General features: G+C 37.7%; 1 long non-coding RNA gene and 1 pseudogene across 6 annotated transcripts; one reads left to right on the top strand and one right to left on the bottom strand.

Annotated features, from left to right (window-relative positions):
- Position 1: 1 nt before the first annotated feature.
- On the top strand, positions 2–2640 carry LOC143880382 (NAC domain-containing protein 100-like; annotated as a pseudogene). The gene is made up of 5 exons (XR_013251673.1): positions 2–208; positions 353–631; positions 1105–1148; positions 1945–2146; positions 2374–2640. The product of XR_013251673.1 is annotated as an NAC domain-containing protein 100-like (transcript).
- Positions 2641–3252: 612 nt separating this feature from the next.
- On the bottom strand, positions 3253–7063 carry LOC143880383 (uncharacterized). Of its 5 annotated transcripts, none has more exons than XR_013251675.1 (6): positions 6931–7063; positions 5302–5677; positions 4880–5157; positions 4501–4709; positions 3896–4015; positions 3253–3816 (listed from the first exon to the last, which is right to left on the bottom strand). It is a non-coding gene; the product is annotated as an uncharacterized LOC143880383 (long non-coding RNA). The 5 variants fall into 5 exon arrangements; XR_013251676.1 differs by having other exon boundaries at positions 6303–7057; XR_013251677.1 differs by having other exon boundaries at positions 5302–5377; positions 6931–6960.
- Positions 7064–10547: the final 3484 nt, after the last annotated feature.

The following is a 10547-nucleotide window of genomic DNA, read 5'->3' on the forward strand; positions in this document are numbered from 1 at the left end:
ATCAAGATGGTATTTCAAGCTATGGATTATGGTTATGTTCCTACCGAAAGAGAAGATCGTATCGAATTGCCTCCGGGCTTTCGATTTCATCCAACTGATGAAGAGGTTATCACTCACTATCTTTCAAAAAAGGTTATTGATATCAGCTTCAATGCAAGAGCAATAGGAGAGGTGGATTTGAATAAGTGTGAGCCTTGGGATTTGCCATGTAAGCCTTCCATAGCTTATTTTTCTCTCTATTAAAATTTATTTGCCCATGTATTGGTTACTGTTTAATTGAATTCTAGTCCTAATTAGTGTTTTTTTTCTTTTCATATCATTTTCTTATGTTCTGTTTTCTATGGTTATGAAGGGAGAGCAAAAATGGGAGAAAAAGAAGTGGTATTTTTTCTGTGTAAGAGATAGGAAATACCCAACTGGTTTGAGAACAAATAGGGCTACTGAGGCTGGCTATTGGAAAGCAACAGGAAAAGATAAGGAGATCTACAGAGGAAAGACATTGGTTGGGATGAAGAAAACACTTGTTTTTTACAAAGGGAGGGCTCCTAAAGGAGAAAAAACCAATTGGGTTATGCATGAGTATAGATTAGAGCGGAAATTTTCTTCATACAATCTCCCCAAGACGTCAAAGGTAAAATAACCCTATTTTTCTTTTTCCCATTTCTGCTCTCTATAGCTTTTATTTTTCATTTTCATTAATGGGTTTTAATTTTTCTTTCTGTTAGAATGAATGGGTGATATGTAGGGAGTTTCAAAAGAGTTCAAGCTGGAAGAAAACTTATTTTTCAGGGCTGCTTAGAATGAGCTCTTTAGGAGATGAATTGGGTTCTACTATTTTGCCTCCATTGACAGATTCTTCTTATATAAACAAGATCAAAACGGATGAATCCAATATGATTGAGGGCCAAAAAAGCCAAAAAGCAATTATTAATCCTTTAAATCTCCACTATTAGCTTTTGCCTTTTCTTCTCTTTCTCACAGCTCTGATTCCCTTTCATTATCTGCTACTCGGTATTTCCCATTTTACTTGTTATCATTTTGTTTCTCCTATGTATATTGCTTTTAAAAAAAAAAATTCTTATTATTGCCCTTTTTTCTCTGCAGATTCTCAGCAAGATCAGCACGTTCTGTCTCACAAAATCCCTTCAGTAAGTTTTCTGATAATTTCCTTTTAGACCCACTTTGGATTGCAGGAATTTTCTGGAAAAGTTACAAACAAGAAAAGATAACTTCAACAGACCCTATTCAATTTTTACTTAGAGGGACCTTCAATTTATGATAATATCGCTTTAAATTAACCATAATCATGTCATTCCCTATAAATTGAGGAAAGTTTCAGAAATGTATATGTTGCAATCCAAACAGGACCTAAAATCTTTACTAAGTTGCATTGAGATTCAAACCCAGATTGCAATTTGGGCCTTTTTAGATTCCAGGCAGAAGTGCCATTCTACATAGTAACAAACCCATATGGAAGAGAGAGATTTTCTGTTTAATTTTTTGGTTCTTTTTTGGGAACAAAAACTTATGGTATATTTCATTGTACTTAATTTATTTTGAAAAAGAACAATACATTGCTGGTCTTAGATAATAGTCTATTGAATTGACTACGTTTGTAGGACTTGTTTTGATCCTTTTTGTTATTTTGAACCTTCTTTATTGTTAGGCTTAGGCAGAGCAGCCTCAATTTGTTTACAGTGTGTATAACTAAACATCTTTATTCATGAAAATCTGTTTTTTTTTTATAATATGTAAAAAAATTCACTGGTTTCAACTTAGAATAGAGGAAAACCTCAATTGAGCACTTCTCAGGTACTCGTTCTTTCATCCTCTTTTTTTTTTGCTTGTTAGTTAAAGAAGTTTTGAAATAATCTTACCCCCATTTACCTTCAACATCTAACCCTCCTGATATCTCACCCAATGTCATGTTTTTGTTCATAACAGCTCGGAGGACCATCTTATTCAGTCCCACTGGGGAGGAGACACGCAAGAAGTGCGAACAGGAATGCAGCTAACACTGACCTTGTTGCCCCAACTGAGAATCTTGATTCAATCCTCCAAGAATTTAGAAACAAAGGATTCAGTCCTAGGGAGACAGTTGCCTTGTCTGGGTCTCTCTATCTGCATATCAGTGCTCACTGAGTGGGTATATTTATCTCTATGCTTTGTTTTAGTTCCTTATAATTGAATCTTCTTATCTTTAAGAGAGAATTTACCCCTTTCTATCGGTACCATACACCCCTTCTTAAATGACGAGATAGGGTGCAATGTACAAAAATAAGGGGGTATAAATATCAGCTCCCTTCTTAAAACCTTCTACATGTGAATACTTGGAATTTTCTAATTAGAGACTACATGTGGTTGTGTATGCAGGTTGCTTAGATTTATCTCTCATGGAAAGGTGCATTGATGGATGGATGACTTGGACATGAAAGGATGTCTAGTCTCTCTGATGTGTTTTTTTCCTACGTTTTTTTGTGTTTTGCTTTTTGCTTCATGTACATTTATTTTATGCAATTATTGCATATGTGTGTTGGGTCGTATGATGTAGTGGGAGAGGTGTGGCTTTCTTCTGTTAGGTTTTGTCAAAAGGCTTTGTGCTATGAAAACCAAGGAAATAAATTTGCTTCTACTTTTCGAGATCTGTTCTTACTAGAGAATGTTAGTTTCTTTCTAAGGTTTTGCTAGTGGTTAGAACAACCTTTTCTAATAGGAAAAAAAACTCATTACATTCACTTTACCAGAGAGAGAGAGAGAGAGAGAGAGAGAGAGAGAGAGAGCTTTTTCTTTTACTTGTGATGGCTGTCAATTACAAAGGATATTCTAAGAAAATGTAAATAGACGTGGGACCTTGACACATGCATTATTTTGTTTCTCCTTATTCTTGTGCAAGGAAATGTAGTCTCGTGACCCTGATGCAATTTTGGATCTATGAATCAATAATAGTATCTTACTCTGCATTTCGAGATTCTCTGAATGTGGGAATTCGTAGATAAGTTCGCAAAAGCAATTTAGTAGCCCCTCTGTAGTGAGATTTATCTGGCTTATAAGTGTCGATTTAAAAATGATAGTGGCCTATGCAATTTAGTAACCCCTTGTTCAGGTTTACAAATGGATTGTCGCAAATATGCAATTTAGTAACCCCTCGTTCAGGTTTACAAATGGATTGTCGCTTGTCATGCCAAGGTAACAAATACCCACTAGTTTGAGTCTTAGAAAAAAAAAGAGAAAGATCATAAAATGCCAAAAAAATAAAATAAAAATGAACCACTTTTTTTATTTTTTGAGACAGAGGAAGAGTACAAAACAATCCCGTTCTTGCTTATCTGTTTATGTACAAAACAATCGTCTTTTTACGTGTGCCACTAACAGAGCCAGACCCTTCAATTTATGTACAGAATGCTCCCTTTTCCAAATGGCTTCTCTCAGCAACAACAGAAAACCTCATGATGCAGATAACCGGAGTTGGGATTATCCTTTCTCCACCCTGCTTGTTGCCATCCGTGAAAACACTCATTGATATATGCCGTCTCCAATCATCTAATAGCCACCCTTTAACATTATAGCGAGAAGCACATGAATTCAAAACGGCGATCTCATCTGCACGACATTGCAGAATGGCACACGTGTGACTACAACCAAGTTGGTGGATGCATAGGAGTATAAACCATCACGGTCACGGCCCATATTGGCTCAGCTGCTGTAGTGTGGTCTCTGGTTTTGGGAGCTTTGTCCCTGTTGCTGAGGAGCATGCATATTCAGTGGCTGAGTGTTATACTGTGTGAAGGGCTGGGAGTAAAGGGGATTCATCAAGCCCTGTAGAAGTATAAGAAACTTAGGCTCAAATGTTTCCAAAGTAGAAAGCTAAATAAAAGCAGATGTTAATACATCATACCTGTGATTGAAGGGGACCGGGTCCAGCCACACCAAAGTGGCTCTGTGAAGAGTCATCTTGGGACGGGTCACTGAATCCAACTTGAGTAAGCAGACCTTGTGGTCCATGAGGCATGTAATCCTATGTAAAAGTTATAAAAAAAAAACAGCAAATGGATATGAAAAAACACAGGTAGAAATTGAAGCAAGAACGGCATGGAAAACAGATAAGTTTACAGATATGCAAGAAAAAAAGAACAAAAATAAAACCCATAAATTTTCTAAACTGAGAACCAACCTACAAATCAAAAGTAGCATTAGAAGAAAAAGAGAAGGTCATATCTCTACCTATCAACAAAACAAAGATGAGATAAAAGAGCAAGAGCTTCTCTTTCTCCATCAATCCCACTAAGAAACTGCATATTATGGAAACCTCTATACAGATGAGGGTTGAGCGAGTGCTATCTTGGGTTAGGCTAGGGTTGGTGACCCATATATCAAACTTAGGAAAGGACAACATTAGTACATAACATGAGACCACCAACATTTAGTAACCCCAAGTCCCCAACCTTACAAAAATAAGAGATCAACTCTAATTAATCCTTTTACAATTAACTCGAACCTCACCTTGGGTTCCAGTGAGGGGGCTGAAATTGGACATTTTTAGCATGGCATTAGCGAAATCGGTCGAGAAAGCACTGGGGTTGTCGCCATACATGGTTACGATGGAATCAGTAGAGTTACGATGGGGCAACAAGGTCAGTGTTAGCTGCATTCCTGTTCGCATTTCTTGCGTCTCTCCTCCCCACTGGGACTGAATAAGATGGTCCTCCGAGCTGTTATGAACAAAAACATGACATTGGGTGAGATATCAGGAGGGTTAGATGTTGAAGGATCTGTCAATGGAGGCAAAATAGTAGAACCCAATTCATCTGCCATTAATGAAAATTAAAAATAAAAGCTATAGAGAGCAGAAATGGGAAAAAGAAAAATAGGGTTATTTTACCTTTGACATCTTGGGGAGATTGTATGAAGAAAATTTCCCCTCTAATCTATACTCATGCATAACCCAATTGGTTTTTTCTCCTTTAGGAGCCCTCCCTTTGTAAAAAACAAGTGTTTTCTTCATCCCAACCAATGTCTTTCCTCTGTAGATCTCCTTATCTTTTCCTGTTGCTTTCCAATAGCTAGCCTCAGTAGCCCTATTTGTTCTGAAAGCAGTTCGGTATTTCCTATCTCTTACACAGAAAAAATACCACTATTTTTCTCCCATTTTTGCTCTCCCTTCATAACCATAGAAAACAGAACATAAGAAAATGATATGAAAAGAAAAAAAACACTAATTAGGACTACAATTCAATTAAACATTAAGCAATACATGGGCAAATAAATTTTAATAGAGAGAAAAATAAGCTATGGAAGGCTTACATGGCAAATCCCAAGGCTCACACTTATTCAAATCCACTTCTCCTATTGCTCTTGCATTGAAGCTGATATCAATAACCTTTTTTGAAAGATAGTGAGTGATAAGCTCTTCATACACAGAATCATCCTAACTAAGTAAAACTACTCGGTTCATAAGCTCTTGAGTAGATAAGATCATCCTAACTAAGTAAAACTATTTTCTCTCATACACAGAATCAGTAAACCTCTGATTTTTCCAGAAAAAAACAGTAACCTCCTATTATTTTTTACACACAAAACCCATACTTTTCCCTACATAGAAATCAGTAAACCCCTATATTTTCCCTCTTCTTCTAGGCATTTCATCAAACAGATTGTGGGCATTCCACACAAAAATTTCCTGAAACAAGAAAAAAGCACAAAAAAACACAAAATAAACTAACGTATTAGAACCAATCGGATTTTCCCCTACACAGAAATCAGTAAACCCCTATTTTTTTCACACAGAAAAACACCATCAGCATCACAATCAAGGAAGAAAATGAAACAAGACAGAAAACCGTGATTTTTTCCCTCTTCTTCTAGGCATTTCATCAAACAGATTGTGGGCATTTCATCAAACAATTTTTTTCACACAGGAAAAGACCATAAACAATTAAACTGCCCACATAATAAACCAGAAACTATATTTAGAAGCCCTTATCTAGGGGTTTTCTGTGGGTAACGAACCCTAAATCAGTAAACCTCTTATTTTCCCACAGAAAACAGCAACCTCCTATTTTTCAAACACACAAAACCCCTATTTTTTTCCCCTACAACGAAATCAGCATACCCCTAGTTTTATAAGCTTCAGAAAAAAAGAAAATTAAAAAAAAAAAATCCAACCAAGAAGGGTACAGAAAAGAGAGAGGAGATACTGTTAGAGAGAGAGAGAGAGTCTGCGTTTTGGGTTTTTCTCAAAACGAAAATCTCAGATTTCTTCTAGCTGTGATTGCTAGAGAATAAAAAAAAAAAAAAAAACTCACCTCGAAGGAGATGCTCCGTAGCCGTGGGGGAGGAGAGAGAGAGTCTGCGTTTTGGGTTATCTTTGAAAACGAAAATCTCCGATTTCTGCTTGCTGTGATTGCTACAGAATAAATTTTGAAAAGGCAAACTCACCTCGATTTGGGTTTTTCTTCTCTGCGAAGAAGAGGGTTTTTGTTCTCTGCGATTTGGGTTTTTTTTTAAAGAATGGTGCGCATGAAGAGGAGAGTGCGATTTGGGTTTTTGATTTGGGGTTTTTAGAAAACAATGGTGTGGGTTAGATAGGATTCTGCGATGTGGGTTTTTAGAAGACGATTCTGCGATTTGGGTTTTTAGAAGTGAAATCGATTTGGGTTTTTTTTACAGATCGAAATCGATTTGGAAGAAGAGGGTTTTTCTGGTTTTCAAACCCACCCACTTGCAGCAGAGATTTCGTTAGAGAGAGAGAGAGAGATTTAGAGAGAGAGAGTTAGAGAGAGAGAGAGACTTACAGAACGCAGAGAACAAAAACCCTCGATTTGGAAGAAGGGGGGGTTTTCTGGTTTTCAAACCCACCCACTTGCAGCAGAGATTTCGTTACTTAGAGAGAGAGAGAGAGTTAGAGAGAGAGTTAGAGAGAGAGAGACTTACAGAAGTTTTCTCAGAAAAACCCCTCGATTTGGAAGAAGGCTCTATTTCTTGTTTCGTTACATAATAAAACCCACTTGAAACCCCTTCAGCGCACGAGTTTTTTCATGCGCTTAAGCGCACAAACAGTTTTCTCTCTCTCTCTCTCTCTCTCTCTCTCTATATATATATATATATATATATATATATATATATATCTGATTGAACTGCTAGTGACGACTGGTGATGTTTCACCCAGGTATATGCATAGGATAATTTGATTGAACCGTATTCTAGAAATACGAAGAAATTTTGAGGACATTGGATCCCTCGACATTATTCTTCTTTGGCCACGCTTGTACACTTAGATCTTTTTCTTGTCATTTTCAGAGATCACTATCCCTGCCATTTTTCTGAGAGTTTCTTGTATCTACTTGTTTTGGCCTACTTATTTGATGATTGAAGGGTTATTTTTTAATTCATTCTCATTAATTCATTTTTATTATATGAGTTAGCTATAGGATCTTGTTGAGTTTCTGACTGAGTTGCCTCTACTAGGTGATGTAGAGAAAGAAGAGAATGGTGCCTTTGCTGACGAACAAATTTGAAGCCACTCTAGGATGGGAGAGCAATCGTAGTGTTTTTGGATTGACATTATTGTCTTATCCAATAGTATTTGAGTTTTACTTTCTGTCTTACTTAGTTTATGGACATGCTTAGTGATGGGATTTATTGATTGATGTAATAGACTTTATTAAAATGGAATAAGATTGCTCACTCATTTATTTACTTTTAAATTCTTTGTCTCGTATATTGATATACTGTTTTTAAAAAAAAATCATGTGGTTTTTGTTGTCTTTTCCCCGTAGCGACCCGTTGTGGAAATTGGGTCGTTACACTTTACGGACAGAAGACCTACCGATGCATCGACCTCAGCTGACCTTTTCCACCTTCCCTGAGCATATGATATTCTTCTTTTCTTTCTTCGGAACACTTGAAACCAAATATCCAAGTTCACATTAACCTCCGCTTACAGAGTTCTTCTAAATGCAATGAAAAAGAGGCCCAGTCAGCTGGAATGGAGCTCCGCAGACCAAACAAAAAACAGAAAGCAGGAAAGGAAGGCAGGTCTTACAAATTTCTGAACAATGAAGGAGCACCTCAAGAGGGAGTTTTCTCTGTCTCTACAAAGAGATCTCCAACAGGGTCGGTAGAGTATTGGGGTTTCTGGCTTCTCGTGGCTCGGCGGAGTATTAGGGTTTGAATATTTAGAAGTCGGGTTCTAAATCCTATCTCGACGGTTCGACTATTTGATAACAGTGATGGTTAATTGAATTACGAACTAAAGAAGTAACAGTTCTGGTGACGTACCTATTGTATCCGGCGGCGTAAATACATATTCTGGTGGCGTATGAGGTTAAAATTTCAAACTTCCCGACATCCGGCGGCGTTAATTAAGATACGCCGGCTTTCGGTGGCGTACACAATCTAAAAATAAAAAATGTCAACTTCTGGCAGCGTTAATTTATTTCCTGTGGCGTACTTATTCATTACGGTGGCAAATTTTCACCTGGTCTACTTTAGGCAGTGTACCTATTGTAACGGTGTCATACCTATTGTAATGGTGGCGCCGCCTTTTGTAAATTTCAAATTGTTGACATTAGGGTTTTAAGTGAAAACGGTGGCGTACCTAATGTAAATTGTCATCCTTTAAGACACAAATCCACGTTAGGGTTTTAAAGGTTTGTGGGTTCTATCTTCCAAACCTTATCAAGCATGGGATTCGTAAAGCCAATATTGCATTCTTCAAGCTATGAGATACCATTCCCTGTTCTTTTTTTGCTAGTGGGGTGAGTTGAGGATCATCTTGCTGGTAAAATCGAGCGAAGCTGTGAAACAGAATCGGACAGACAATGCAACCACCAGGGAAAGAGTACAGGTGGTTTGCTGCCTCTTTGTATATGGAATATATATCCTATGAAAACCATACTGATCCACACTTTCATGTACCACTTTGATATTGCAGGGAAAAGGAAAAGTTAAGTACGTGATGACTAGATGCTCTCCAAGGAATTTTCTCTCGCATCTTAAGTCTCTACGATTAGAGCTTAGGGGTGTTCACTATGATGTGCTGTATAGAACTCCATTCCGACATCTATTTAATCTCGAAGGCCTTGTATTATATAAATCTATACTGACAATGCTACTAGGTTTGTGGGATTGTGAGAGTAATTCGATTAAATTAGGTGGTCAGTTAGTTCTGTTTGATGTATCAGACATTGCATTAGTATTAAGCCTAAATATCAGTGGCGAAAGAATACTTATGAGACGGAGCCGTAGTACAAATGTGTCTGGGTGGATGTTTAGCAAACCATTTGTAAAAGCGGACGAAATATGTGATAAAATTAAACGTTTAGTAGGCAGCGATAAGGAGGACTGTATTGATTTGGTTGTTAAACTTCTATTGTTGCTCATGTTCAGTAATTTCTCTTTAATCAGACAGACCACAAGGTAGATGCGTCGTTTTTCCCTTTTATAAATAATCTTCAAAACATATCAAATTTTGCATGGGCATATGTTGTTTACGACTACCTTCTTCAATCTATAAATAAAAGTGCAACTGGCAAAAGTCATCTCGCCAGATGCTCGATTGTCCTTCAGGTAAGCCATTACATTCTGGCGAATCCAGCAGTATAATTGTAAGATCTTACATGAAAACCTTAAAACATATATGCGCATTACCTCAGGTATGGTTGTTTGAGCACACTAATCTATGGCGTTGAAATTACGCTCAAGCAATGCCACCAAAATTTAAATGGAAAGGTATTGTACATAGCAAGAGGACTGAGCGTAAACGAATGTTTAAATTGGTGAAGGAGATGCAGTTGGATGAGTCCCAGGTGAGGGGTTACAATACTTACTAAATTTAATCTGCATGTTTACTTGCTCTCAGCAGTTGCTTGCAATCAATGTCTAGGTCATTAGGGTTCTATCATCGAATCGAGATGAGGTTAGGTTTATGCATTCCATGGACCCGGTAATGTATCATCGTCACCGATATTGTATACATTTCATCCTTCGGTACATCGAGATTTTCAACAAAGATTCGTTATTGTGACAGACAACTGTTGTACGAGTTCCTAAAGATAACCAAGGCCAAGCGGATCATTCGAAGCCTATACCGGTCCTTCACAATCTTGTGACCCTTGCTTCCATTGCGCATGAAGGCTGCGATATTACAGATGAAGCTGATGATATTCTCGTCCAACAGGAACTAGCGGGCGACATTGTGTATCACCTTCGTCAAGAGCTGTTACATGAGAGGTTGCTAAGGAAAGATGTTGAAGCAGAGACTTTGGCGATGAAAGGAGAGCTACAGACAATCAAGTCACAATATCATGAATACGATCGAAAGCTAAGTGAGCTTGCCAGAGAAGTAAATGTGGTTAAAGAGGGGCAAGCCCAAGTTAACCGTGTGAGTATTCTACAAAGGGATGTGAACGCTATTGATCGGTCCGATAGAATAATAGTGTTTAAGGGGCTGGAGATCCATGAGTCTACTCGAGACGAGAAGTTGGACGCCTTTTTGGCACTAGGAGAAGGGTAAGGAAGAACTAAAAATCCCATGTCTTTTTGTATTT

This window comes from Tasmannia lanceolata, unplaced genomic scaffold (genome assembly GCF_043159265.1).
Source record: "Tasmannia lanceolata isolate RefF3 unplaced genomic scaffold, GAP_Taslan_0.1 ptg000006l, whole genome shotgun sequence".
Classification (NCBI taxonomy): Eukaryota; Viridiplantae; Streptophyta; class Magnoliopsida; order Canellales; family Winteraceae; genus Tasmannia; species Tasmannia lanceolata.